This window comes from Mytilus californianus, unplaced genomic scaffold (genome assembly GCF_021869535.1).
Source record: "Mytilus californianus isolate M0D057914Y unplaced genomic scaffold, xbMytCali1.0.p SCAF_6, whole genome shotgun sequence".
NCBI classification, from domain to species: domain Eukaryota; kingdom Metazoa; phylum Mollusca; class Bivalvia; order Mytilida; family Mytilidae; genus Mytilus; species Mytilus californianus.
Window position 1 is genome coordinate 7822090 of NW_026262712.1, and position 14566 is coordinate 7836655.

The following is a 14566-nucleotide window of genomic DNA, read 5'->3' on the forward strand; positions in this document are numbered from 1 at the left end:
AAATTAGGAAAAATAATCTGTCGATGACATATCATTATATTGCTTTAGATAAATGTAAATGACCCAATACCTCTGCTCTTATATATTGAAATATTTACTTTTGCACCCTTTCTTTTTTTACAAATTCACTTTTCTTTCAAACTTGTAATACACGACAAAAAAATGTCATGAATTGAACTACACTCTAAAAGATATGTTTACAGTTTTTTTTTTTCATTTTACTAGATCGATTTCTCTTGATCATGATTTTGCGATGTCAATAAGATTTGACTTTCGGGTGAGTAGGTACGTTTTACTGTAATACGGTCCCGTAATTTTTAAACATCTTACCGATTCCTTATCAATTCAGAAATTGATATTGAGATATCAGAATAAAGAAGTTATTTAAACAAAGGGCGTTAACGATAATTTATAACACTAAAAATGCTTTGAAAAATACTGAAGACACGGAAGTCATGTCATCCGGAAATGTTAGAATGACATGTTTAGGATGCAGCCTAATTTGTAATTCTTAATATAAACTAAAATGCATCACAATATTTGGTAACAATTCAATTGTTTGTTAAAAAGAAAACCATTATCATTGTCAAAAACAGTTCTGAGCAATAATCGCTTGTTTTTAAGGGTTATGTTTACTTCCATTGTGTAAAAACCTTGTATATGCCTGGGTGTTATGCATGATAAAAGTTTTCAATAATTTTTTATATGTTGCTTTATTAAATCCATCCTTTATTACATTTACTTACATACGCATGATAAGGGACGGAAGACTATTTAGAAACGAGTTAATTAGGTATTTTGCGGTCTTGTTTATGCTTACTATAGCGTTAGTGTAATGATTTCTAAACTCTTTCTGTTCTTAGCCTTTTGTTAATTATCTGGTCGAGATTAACACTTAGAGGTATCTGGTATGTATATGTGTTATGCTTCATTTTTTAATTGGCAACATATGTGTTACGTTTGTAGACGTGGACGTGTTTTACAACAACAAATCGGCATTCCCATGAGTACCCATTGCGATCCTCTTCTTGTCGACTTGTTCTTTTATAAACATGAGGCTGATTTCATACGGGAACTTCTCATGTAGGTAGAACAAAAAGAACTTTGCAGTATCATTGAACTTCACTTTCTGCTAAATAGATGATGCTCTCTCAATTAATAATTCAAAAGTTTGTGACTATGAGGACGCATCTATTCCATCGAACTTGTCGACTTGTTCTGTTCTTAATATTAGGCTGATTTCATACAGGAACTTCTAAGGTAGGTAGAAAGAAAGGAACTTTGCAGTTAACATTTTGTGACTATGAGGACTCATCTATTCCGTCGAACTTGAGATACAGGATACCACATATACAGTTAGGTCTGTCTCATATCTTGACTTAAATTTAGAAAAAGACTATCAGTTTGAAAAACAAAACTTCACGACAAAAGAGATGATTTCAGCTTCCCAATTGTGAACTAACCAGATATGTAGCATATTTCCAGTAGCGCCTGCATACAGAGTATATATTTTTTCAGTTGATAAGATATTGCCTTTCATGTCATCATTTCCTTTATAGAGGGTTGCTGATCACAATGAAGCTAATAAATCAAGAGCTCCATGTGGTTAAGTTGAAATCATTCTTCGTAAACGGACGCCATCACGAGTTGGTTTCACAGATGACAACAGATATGTTCGAATCATCGAAACGACAATCCTGACCCCTTTTCACCCAAAACCTACCAAATTAGACTAATCACCAGGTTTGTACTTACATGAGCAATACCATGGGTGCCACATGTAGAGCAAGATCTACTTACCCTTCAGGAGCACCTGAGATAACCCCCAGTTTTTGTGGGGTTCGTGATGCTTAGTCTCTATATTTCTGTACTGTTGTTTTTCTTTTTCCTTTAGCCATGGCGTTGTCAGTTTATTGTAGACTTATTAGTTAAAATGTCCCTTTGGTATCCTTCGCCTCTTTTTTCTAAGTTCAAATTGATAGCGATCTTGACATATTATTTAAACACCTGCTTAATGTTCAAAAATAACAAATTCAAATTGGAAAGTCCCTTATCAAATGGCAAAATGAAAAGCCCAAACACATCAATCAAATGGAAAACAACAGTCATATTCCTAATAGATATAAATTCCACAATATCTTTGTAAACAAAATATAAAACAAAGATCGTAATACAAAACGACAATTTGATTTTTAAACACTGTAAAAACTTCATTAATGACTAGTACTAAACATCTGGAAGTAAGGAGGTTTAACAGCAAGATGAGTTTTTGTTTTTTTTATTATTAAGCATCGAACATAATTTAAAAAAACATGTTTGTAAACTGTGTAAAAATAATTATATTTTGTGTATTTATGTAGTGTTTGCTGTTACATTTATCGTCGGTGTGTCTATCACAATTATAAAAAAGGTGCAAGGGGAATACTTATAAGGAAGGGTCTGATAGTTTGGGTTGAAGTTAAAAGTAGGTACATGTAGGTGTTGAATAGCTTAAAAATATTTGAACATTATTGTAAATAGTAATTCATATATATTTATACGTAGTTCTGTTATTCAAATCGACGAATTTTCATTGTTTTGAACGAAAGAAAACAGACAAGTCCTTGCCAGCTGTACACTATATAAATGATTCATGGCTGAGACGGTGATAGAGCAGATTGTTACCTCAAGAAAACATTGTATTTCAAATGTGTAAAGCTCCGTTATATTGACAACAAGGGTCGAGCAACCCAAATAGACATAATAGATGTAGATTCGAAAAAAGTTTAAATTCGTATCTTTACGATTTTTCCTCAAATTTCTACAGTGCAAACCCAAATGACGGAAACTCATATGAAATGGGAAATTATTGTATTTGTAAACTTTATTGACCAGATCTACAGGAGATCAATTGGACATTTTGTCAAAACCCTGGATCCACAACATCTATAAATCCACTAATGTGTTTTTATCTCTTCACATAAAAAATACAGAATTGTCATTTCATATTAATAATTTATTTGACTGTAGAGTCCACATTTGCCTATTATAATAAGGACAACCATAGGTAGAAAAATTTAATAAGTTGTTGTTGGCTATATGCATGGTATACAAAAGACACGTACGTTAACACATACCATGATATAAATAGTTTATTTATTTGCAGGTTGAACTATGGCATGTATAGTGGTGTAACATAATTCAATTGACAAACAAAACAGAAATCTAGTTCGAAAGGTAACTATAATGTGTTGATTTTATTATATCTAGAAATAGTATATAGATATGACTATTCCTATTGACAGTGCACCGTTATTTGTATGTCTGTGACATTTTGACTGCAACCCATACAATGCGAACGTTTGTGACGTTTTGTAATTATTATGATATCATATCATAATTTAGAATGTACAGTTCTGAGGAGCAAAATGTTTCTAGAATTAAACTTGATTCTTAACCCGATTTTATGGTTTATATAATTGTAAGAAGGTAACTGATTAAGAAAAAAATCATATGGTGTTGAACTTCTTTTTTTAAGTGGACCATTTGGAAGTACCCAATTTTTAAAGTTTTTCCCATTTTTCGTCAATTTTCCCTATTTGTTTGGCTATTATCATAAAAAAAAATCACAGTTTAACAATTTAACTTTTTTTCAATCCGTCACTAAAGATGAAGTTGACCACATTCGCTATTATCTGTTTAACGGATATGCCGAAACGGTGAACAAACTCGTGATGACGTCCCTACAATTAACGAAGGGATGATTTCAACTTCACCCCTCAGAACTCTTGATTTATTACCTTCCATGTGAGCAGCAATACTCTTTTGAGGGAAATCGTGTTAGAAAATACAAGCCCTGTTTGGTTGGCATTATGTTTAAGGATGATTTCCTGACAATATAGATTGTTGATATCGTTTGGAAGCCGACATCAATTTATGGAAACTTGGTCAGAACTTAGCCAAACTAATCAGCTTATATTCGCCACGATCAAACAATTTGCATACACTTACCAAGTCTTGCATTACAGTATTTCCAAACTTTTTCGTATCAAAAGAGGTTACATAGAATCCAGAGAATGTATATTTAAAAAAAAGGAAAGCATACATACCGATTCAAAAAGGTATGTCAATAAAAACCTGGCACAATCAAGCCTCGAACTTGACCATGTTTACCAACGAACGAAAATCGATTAGAGGTTCGTCATTGGAATATCTTCATGACGAATAACAGAAAGAAAACGTTGTAAAATTACTTTACGGTAAGTTTGAATGAATGATGATAAAATGTACATTTTCTTTTACGATGATGAAAAACAATCGACTGATTTTGACGAACAACATTTAATTCTTTTGAAACATAACGGTACTGGGAAATTTTTTGATACATCTGCCGAATCACGATAAGGATATTTTTACGTTGCACGATAATATTTAAACCAATCTGACGTTAACAATAGCCGAAAATGAAAGTTTAGCTTCTGGTGGTAAATGCAATATGTGAATAGTGTATCAGCAAATTTTGACTAATACTATAGATAGTACATTGTTGTATCCTAACTATTTTGTTATTTATTATAGGTGAAGTTGTATTGTTGAAATACTTAACAAAATTGGTTCATCAACAAATGTATACTATACATGTATCAACAGAAGACAGTTTAAAGAGTAGACAATGCCATAACTGACATTTAATAAAACTGTACAAACAAAATTGAAAAGTGATTTAAACTGACAAACGGATGGGACGTTCAATAACACATGTAATGCATTTGATTGCAATCAGAAAATAAACTAAGGATGAAGCATCCAATGAAGAAGGACTAATTTGTCGAAAAGAATATTATTATGTGCTTAATGTTATGGGACATTATTTAGTTTAATCAGTACATTAGCTGATCTCTGATGGGAAGTTGCGCTATTGACAATGACCACCTCTTTTTATTTTTATACAAACACTAATGAAGTGTACATGTAGCACTTACTATGACGTATTGTATGGTTTATTGACCAATGTTCTTTCAATTGAAACTAATATCATTATTGTGGCAACAGACATTTTTTTTCATGAATATCTTATAATAACATGGTATAACATTAAAAAAATAAGTTAACATCTTCTGTACACGTAATAACAACGATTCCCCGTATGTATGACATTGTTTAAAGGCCATGTACTCCGATTTTTTTAAATTTTTCTAAATACTTAGTTTTAAAAATGTAACATATATCAGGTCATCAAAATTAGAAATAAAACTATACACATATCTCTCATTCACAAATTAGAGAACAGATTAGGTTTAATATGAATATATAGATTATCCTTGCAATGCCTTAAATTCAGCATTGACACAAACAAATTTCCCATGACTAAACATGACATAATTTGAAGCACGCTTCTATCCAGACTGTTGACCTTTTACCGTAAAAATTCAATATATTCAACGGAAATTGATGCAAGCCTGCGCATTGCACAATGTATGTAAATACATGTTGTAATATAAATTATATACCTATATACGTATTAGTAAAGTTCTTAAATTATCAATTTTCCATTATTAATTGATCGTTTTAACGTCATTGCTCTCAATTTAATCATTCAAACGGAATCCTTAAATGATGATCAAAAGGTATTTTTTATGGACCAAAAATGACCGAGATTGTTTGTACTGCACTATCATTTTATAAACGCATTTATGGTACAACTCGTGGTATACGGAAACACGCAGAGCAGATAAAAGAGGTGTTTTCTCCGTTATACTATATTTCTAATGTATACATTTAGATACATCTACATTATATTATAAGTCAGCTTTATTTTCTTTACATTACGAATACGTGACTTTTGATATCATTAAAATTAATACAGCGATTTGTGCTTTTTTTTTTTAAAGTGACTGACTTTTTGTTTTCCTTAATGATTATTTGTGTTTCTAAAAACAATTAACAAACTCCAAACCACGTAGTCCGTGAAAGAACACGGGTTGATGACAAACAATTTAAACAAATAGACAAATAAAAAGAAACAAAAAAATAACAACTATGGCTTTACATACCTTGTATCATGCACTATATGCTGTGACAGAGTTAAACATGTTCGCGAACGCTTTGACAGTTGCGTCCATTTACTATTTCGACTTGTTAAGAATGAAAAAAAAAATCGAGTTTCATTTTTGACATTTAAGGGAAAGCTTCATACAAATACATGTTTTGATATTATAATAGGAGTTCTTATTATTGTGAAACTCAAGGAGTCGCATTTTTCGTATTGCAAAACCTCGATATAATTTTTTTTATTTACAGTCGAATAATACAAAGAAAGCAATCAATGCATTTTTACTTGTGACAGGCACTATATAATGTGGCGGAGTTAAACATATTTGCAACCTCTTAAACAATTGGTAAAACGGACAAGATCAGACTTAACTGCGAACAGTAGTTAGAACTAGCTTGATGCATTGACACGTTGCACAAAAACCGACAAAGACATATTGTACCGATCTAAGATTACTACTAACTGCTAATGCAAGATAGATCAACGGAATTGACAATTAATAGATCAGTTATGTTCGAATAGACTGTTTGCACATTTCATTGTTAAATGTACTTTATTATGCAAACACAAGTATGCTGAAAAATTGTGTTATTATTTCAACATTTTATGTTTGGGGGAAAAGTATTCAAGTTCACCCAATTTTGATGGTAACATAAACCTGCTGAGAGCATGCATATGTCATCGTTATTAAAAATTCATTTGTTGCATCCATGATAAGTTATTTGCAACAAATTAGTCGATGCCATTGCTGGTGGAGGTTTCTATCTCGGGGGTATCAACAGCTCAGTTGTCAGCATTATGTGTTGACATGGATTATAATTCATTTTTTTTGTAATGGTACGGTCAAAACTGTGAATTAACAGATTACAAAACTTTGAATTTTTCGAAATACTAGGGATTTTCTACCTCAGGAATAGAGAACTTTGGCAGTATTCAACAAAAACCTTTTGGAATGTTTGGTGCTAAATACTCTCCAACTTCGTACTTTATTTGACCTTTTTGACGTTTTTGATTCGAGCGTCACTGATGAGTGTCTTTATGACGAAATGCTTGTCCTGCGAACAACAATTTTAATCATGGTATTTTTGACGAGTGTATATCCACAGTTCAAAACAACGAAAATAAAAAAAAAAATTAAATTCGATGCATCCATAGGGGTACTCAGCAGAAACATTTGAAGACACGAATATATAAATACCTTGATTTTTTTACAAAATATATTAAACAACAGGACTTACAGCTTATAAAAAAAATTCACTAACTGTCAACTTTACAAAACTAATTTATGAGACAATACCAATATTCATATCCAATGGCAATCTGTGGCTATTCTTTCGGGCGTGTTACTGATATTTGACCGGTCCAATGACATATGGGGATTCCATCCATGACACAAAATTGATACATGTACAGCAAAAAAAAAAATCAAACAAACAAAAAACAAACAAAAAACGCATGTATTACTGCTTTGCATCCCTTAGTCTTACTAAAACCATGGATCGTATGCGAAATAAAATTCACTTCAATGCAGGTTAAAGACGACCGTAGCACTGTTTTGAGCGGCATTCTTTGCAAACTAATTCGGAAATCAAAGCAGGTTTCATACGGCCAATCTAGTCCGTTAAAAATAACATAATTGAATGTAGTATTAAAAACAGAATACTAGTAGCATGTTTATCTATTGTCATAAAAATTCATATTATATAAAAAAAAATAGTAGATTTAGCTAACAAAGTCTTTATATTTGAATAAAGTAACATTCATTTTTAGTGAAAAATTGTTTTAACGTTAAATAAGCTTAAAATTGTTTGCTAGCCCCTCTCTGTGATTAATGTAAGATAACTCTGGTCAATTTTCCCAACAGTCTATCATTATTGGGAGATAATATAATTGTGTTTTCATTTATAGTCTTTTTCAAAAAAGTAATGTTTTGAGTAGGTTCCAATTATAATTTTTCACTAAAGCATTCGGCATAAGTTTGAAGTTTCTGGAATAAAGTGGTGGCTATGGTGTTCTGTTTTTGCATTTGTGTTAGGGAGTATGACACTTTTTTCATGTATTTGTCTTTAGGGATCGAGTAATGCAGATAAATTAAGACTGCGTGTCTTCTTCATTTGAGTTCTGACATAATTGTATATACCATATTAAAGCAACAAATGCTTCAACAAGTAGCAGGATGAATGCTGTTGGAGACTATATGATGCATACCACAACTTGAAACAGTGTATTCCTAATAGCAGAATTAACATGTGTTATTCACTGGCATAGTGTACCTCAAATTAAAAGTAGAGAGAAAACTTTTTTAGAATTATTACCAGAATACGGCTTTAAAAGAGAGCAATTTCATGATTACTTGGAAGAAATGCTCTATCTGTGATTTCAGAGTAATTTGTCTCATCACATTAAGAAACACTTAATGTTGATGAGAGTAGATTTCACCTTGCACATCTATGACGGTCGTGTACGGTCGGAATATTTAAAAGTAACAAAATAATATTTATAAGATAAGAAAATAATTTTGAATGTTGGTATATATTAATTTTAAACATTTCAAAACAAATAAATGAAATTATAGATATACAGAAATGTCTTTAATAAACCAATAAAAAATATTAAGATCTAGTACATTTATAGATTTTGTAACGATTTTAAATTCAATAAAATAACTATATGTAAAGATGAAATTATAACCCTGTTCAAGGTAGCATTCAACACATTGACTTTTTGGAATTGAACATAGTTCAAAGGAATTTAACTCTTGCATACAAATGACAAATCAAAAGAATTAATTAACACAGAATTCGTGCTCCACCTTCAATGACGATTCTGAATTATCAATATAATCACCAGTTGTAAATCCATAGGATAGTGACAGCTAATGAATGCTAACCCACAGTGAAATATATTTGTTTGAAATTTTTTTAAACCTACTCGGAAACATGCACGAACTACTTGATTTTCATAGCTCATAATTAACGTGTTTACACATTGATATAATATGGTTGTTAAACATTATTAACCTCTAACAATATAAGACACAATACACCTCGTGTGCTTGCATTAAATTGCCCAAAAAGATATTTATTTAAAGCCTAAACATTATGACATATTGATTACATTTTATCCATGTTGAAATTCTAATATTATCATAATATTTAAGTAAGTAGCAATTGAAAGGTGAAAACCTGGTGACCATTGTACAACCACAGATTGACTAATAATTTTAAATAATACAAACATGTACGAAAGAATTTTAAAAATGAGAGTATATATTTCCTGGTTCTAAAACTTATTACCCTGTTTGTTGTATTCAAAGTTCCGGTGACCAGTTACGTCCCTATAACATGTTTGCAAGTGAACAATTTAACATGGATCGAGACGGGTGCCAATAATATAGGTGGTGTGTCTTTTATGCACATTTAAGTACACAAACTAGCATAAAATTGAAAGAATGATGTAGCACACATAAGAAAAGTTGTCCAAATAATTGATACACCTTTACTTTAAACATACAGATGAAAATGTACCCTGGAATTGATAAATCAAAGACAAACAACCAATCGAAAAATACAACATACAAAACGAAAACTGAGCAGCACAAATCCGTTTCGAAAACGAGATTGATATCAGGTGTTCCGGAAGAATAAGTTGGTTTTGTCGAGTTGCTCATGTTAATACAAACTTGGTGATAATCGAATACAGTAGGCCCATAAATGGAACATAGGACGATGATGTATATGTGGGACTCACATCCATGATGGGTTTCAGATCTATTGCAGATAGCCATCCCAAACTATGGCAGTTTTTTTTTATATCCAAATGTATGGTAATGTTTCTAGAGACCTAATCTATGGCTAATTTTCTTGTTTCCAAGCAGTTCGAAATGTTCCAACAGCAACGAACAAGCAGGTAGTAAGTAAAAGTCTGTTGTAAAAAAGTGGATCAACAGTACTACAACAGAAGCATGTAGCTTACTATGCGGTATTGGTTCTGCTCATTGTTGAAAGCAGTCAGAGACATATACGCAATAATCTTTTCGTCATTTGCTATCTGGTTGAGAGTTGTCTCATTGGCAATCATACCCCAAATTCGTATTTTTATATTGGAACTGTAATCAAGTCTTAAGCAGGCAAACTAAAAGGGAAGTGTAATAAATAACTACATGTACTTTCAAAAAACAATTGCACATACAAAAAAATCAATGAAATATTTCAATCAACCATTTTCTACATAAAAAAATGCCTGTACCAAGTAAGGAATATGACAGTTGGTATCCATTCGTTTGCTGTTTTGAGCTTTTGGTTTGATTAGGGGATTTCCGTTTTGAATTTTCCTCGGAGTTCAGTATTTTTGTGATTTTACTTTTTCAAAGAATACAATGTTACTTATTATGTAGCTAGCCCTATGAAATATTTGTGTATCTTGTGCACCTCTTTTCTCAATTTGGTGGCAGGGGCTTAGCTATGTTGTATGTTTGGCTGTATCATAACTTGTGATAGGATATATTTATGCAGTGTTAAATGCTGGTCTCGATGGCACCCCAAAGTGATAGGGATAAATAATTAAATTCGTTCACTCAAAATGCTCAATCTCAACAACAGGGCAAAAGTAAAGGAAATCAATCTAAGCATACTAGATTTTATTTAAGTGTGTGATAAATACTCAAAAGTGAGCTTATTTGATAAAATCTAGCCGTGTGATACAATTTCTAGCAAAAGTATCAAAGCAAAGTTGATTTGTTCTACAAGATTTGGGTAAGTGTCTAATTTTCCATGAATAAAGTCCAATTTTGGAATGGCAGAACTTGAATTCGCCAAAAGCAATAGGGAGATTTTTTTAAATTACACTTATGCAAAATAAAAGGGAAACACTTGAGGCCAGAGGGAAGATGTATTAGGTTGTTAAAAGTACAAAATAAACATATGGAATCCTATTACTAATATAACAATAATATCGCTTTGATAACAAATTCATGAAAACAACTGAGTTAATAGTCTGATTTTTTTACAAAATATTGTAACATTTCTCTTTTGCACATTTCAATGTTGACATCATAAGTCTCACATATTACAATTCCTCATTTTACAACACTTTGGAGCCCATAGTCTGCAAACATTTTATTTATTAAATTTTGCATTAGATCAACAAAAATGTCTGCTCAAAATCACTTGTACCACCTGGGTTATCTGGTGGGGTTACCATCCTGTATGTGAATATATCTCTTTTTACACATTTCTAATAAATTGCTGATTCCAGGTATTAGATTTTTTATCCTCCAGTAAAATTCTTCTTCTGCTTTTTTGTGTACAGAAAATAAGAAAATATGTTGTTATTAAATTAAGTTTGTTAACTCAATCTGAGAGTAATGTAGAATGATAATTATAATATATTGTATTTATTGTTATGGCCATCTATGACCTAATATGGTCTGCTCAAGTTATTATCATATCTGAAAAAAAAATGGTCAAGTTTATCAAATCGCTTCATCAGGATATATGTATAAAACTAAATTAATCAAAGCAAAATTAAACGTTGCATTGTTATCATCATCACATGAATAAAAATTTGCCAAAAAAATTACCATGAAAATACATTTACATGTATTTAATTAGTATTATAAATAATTATGCCCCAAGCATTTTTGCTCAATACATAAAAATTACAGGCAAAGAAAACTTTTAAGTCTTAAAAAATAATTTCTAGGTTTAACATGGAGCAAATTTATGTTATACTAAACCTTTTGAAAGAATTTTTATATTTAATGTTGTACATAAACATCATAACATGTCCATTGTAAAATGCATGATGACATGTTATACATTAAGGGGTCACTCACAACCCAGTTTTTTTTGTTTTTTTTTTTAAATCCTGGAACCACCACTGTCAAGACTGTATTGACACTAAATTGACAACTTCAATTTGATATATCATTGAAGTTTGAGAAAGTAATATTGTCAATGGATCTTCATTTCTAATTAGAATGTATATATAATTATTGGAAGAATATAACATGTCAGATATAAAAAAAAAATGTACAGGCATTAATTTGTAAGTTTATGGGGATACATCATAACATGTAATGCATGTGTATCCGTTCAAATGGATGAGTGATTGGTTAATTTCAATATGTAAATTTATTTTATAATTAATTTCAGAGATATGAATTTAGATGATGGCTATCAAATATGTTTTTATAGGAAAGAAGGGACAGAAGTCTTAATTATGGTAATGAATATTCTGATCTGGTACATGTCCATGTAGTCATAAAACCGAACATAAAATAAATATTACTCAAGATTGCTGACACAGAATGAAAATTAATATTCTATTCAATAAAATGCAGGAAGCATTTGTGTAGAGATTTCAAATAAATTAATAATCATAATAGCAAAATAAGAAAATGAATATAGGGGACTATGTCCCCTTTAATTCCCCTTACCCACCCACATACAAAATAACTGTTTTGTACGAGTATGGATAGTGAACAGACAGAAACAAGTGCTTGTGATCGCTTTCTCTTTGTATTTTTCATGTTCATGAATGGAAGTTTCTATAAATATTAAATTTCGGTGTATATGAAATGGGACGAATATATTTATATTAGACCAAATATGAGGTATATAGTAGCCAATTTCAACCTGTGTGGGTATTTTACTAAATTTTATCATCGGTATAAGGACATCATTCGTAAATATAACTCAACATGCAGACATCTTATACGTTCGGGTATTTCACATCCAATCTTTTATGGTAATATTCTTTACAAAGCACAAAAATGTCAGTATTCACCTCAAAAGCTAACAAAACCTTTAAACAGACTTATTAAGAAGGGATATAGTTACGATACTGTTGTCAGGTCATTAAAGATTGCATATTTTGGCTTTAATATTGATTCACTTATAGGGTCTATGCATCGGAATTAAACACATTTATTCTAAAACCAGTTGTTGGCATGATACGGGTTATGTTCTTCTCATATATTTAATGATGGTATGATACTAAACCCCTAACGGGAAGGATTGTACTTGATTTTCATATGATGAAGACATAATCTTTCAATCAGTTTAATTGAGGTCTGGAGCTGGCATGTCAGTAACTGCTAGTAGTCTGTTGTTATTCATGTATTATTGTCATTTTGTTTATTTTCTTTTGTTTCCTATTCTGACATCGGACTCGGACTTCTCTTATACTGAATTTTACTGTACGTACTGTTGTGCGTTTGTTGTTTCTACATTGGCTAGAGGTATAGGGGGAGGGTTGAGATCTCAAAAAACATGTTTAACCCCGCCGCATTTTTGTGCCTGTCCCAAGTCAGGAGCCTCTTGCCTTTGTTAGTCTTGTATCATTTTTGCCTTTGTTAGTCTTGTATCATTTTTAATTTTAGTTTCTTGTGTATAATTCGGAGTTTAGTATGACGTCCATTACCACTGAACTAGTATACATCTTTGTTTAGGGGCCAGCTGAAGGACGCCTCCGGGTGCGGGAGTTCCTCGCTGCATTGAAGACCCATTGGTGGCCTTCGGCTGTTGTCTGCTCTATGGTCGGGTTATTGTCTCTTTGACACATTCCCCATTTCCATTCTCAATTTTATAATATTTCCGGAAACAAGGACGAACACCTAAGACCGAAATTCGAATGTAATTTACCAGTGGTTGGTGTAAATAATGGATTCAATTTGTGAACAGGAAATGTCAAATGATGAAAAATGGGATTTCAATTTTCATGTTTCATAATCATAATCATATCATTTTACACTTGTTTTTGGCCTTTTTAATCATTTCTTGGAATCACACTTATCTGAAAATTATCAACTGAATATCTGAAATAAGCGTTTACCTTTTATGTTGTGTGGCATAAAGTTTAAGTTTCAAGAATGTCATAAATGCGACTTTACAACGTGGAATGCCAAATCCAACGTCAAACATTAACCGACATCACAATGCTTTCCTTTCTTACGATTTTAGTATCGTCGATGAATTCGCGGGTATTTAATTTCGTGGTATTTGCAAAAAATATCACAACATAAATAATTGACTTGATATAATTCTTAAAATGTTCATTAATTAGTCCTTTCTTTGTTTTACAATATGATACAGATTATACAACGAGTTTTCAATTCTATTATCGGTCATCTGTGTTGATAGATGTATAATACCATTAGTTCACTGATTACTTATTAAAAATATACCTATCATATTTAGCATGGGCTATTATTTTCCATCGTGTGTCCTTTTATTCTTTAAAGATAACAGGTGTTGTTTTAACAGTTTTAAGGTTCGATTGAGGTTATCTATTGCCAATAAGGTTAACATGCATGTACAGTTATCAATTCCAATAATATATATTCGATCATTTTTATACTTTTATATGCATGAAATCTGCAGTTTAATTCGTGTATATTTTATAAAACAAAATTATCTTCCGCGAAATTCGTAATAAAATAACACCGCAAAATTAGTACATATACAATGGTAAAATATAGGCGAATCTCAGCTGATTACATTGATTACAATAAATATAGTGATATCAACTTAC

General features: G+C 31.3%; 1 long non-coding RNA gene across 1 annotated transcript; it reads left to right on the forward strand.

Annotated features, from left to right (window-relative positions):
• Nucleotides 1-300: 300 nt before the first annotated feature.
• Nucleotides 301-5869, forward strand: LOC127706926 (uncharacterized). Its single transcript, XR_007984641.1, has 3 exons — nucleotides 301-1743; nucleotides 3146-3216; nucleotides 4558-5869. It is a non-coding gene; the product is annotated as an uncharacterized LOC127706926 (long non-coding RNA).
• The last annotated feature ends 8697 nt before the right edge of the window (nucleotides 5870-14566 follow it).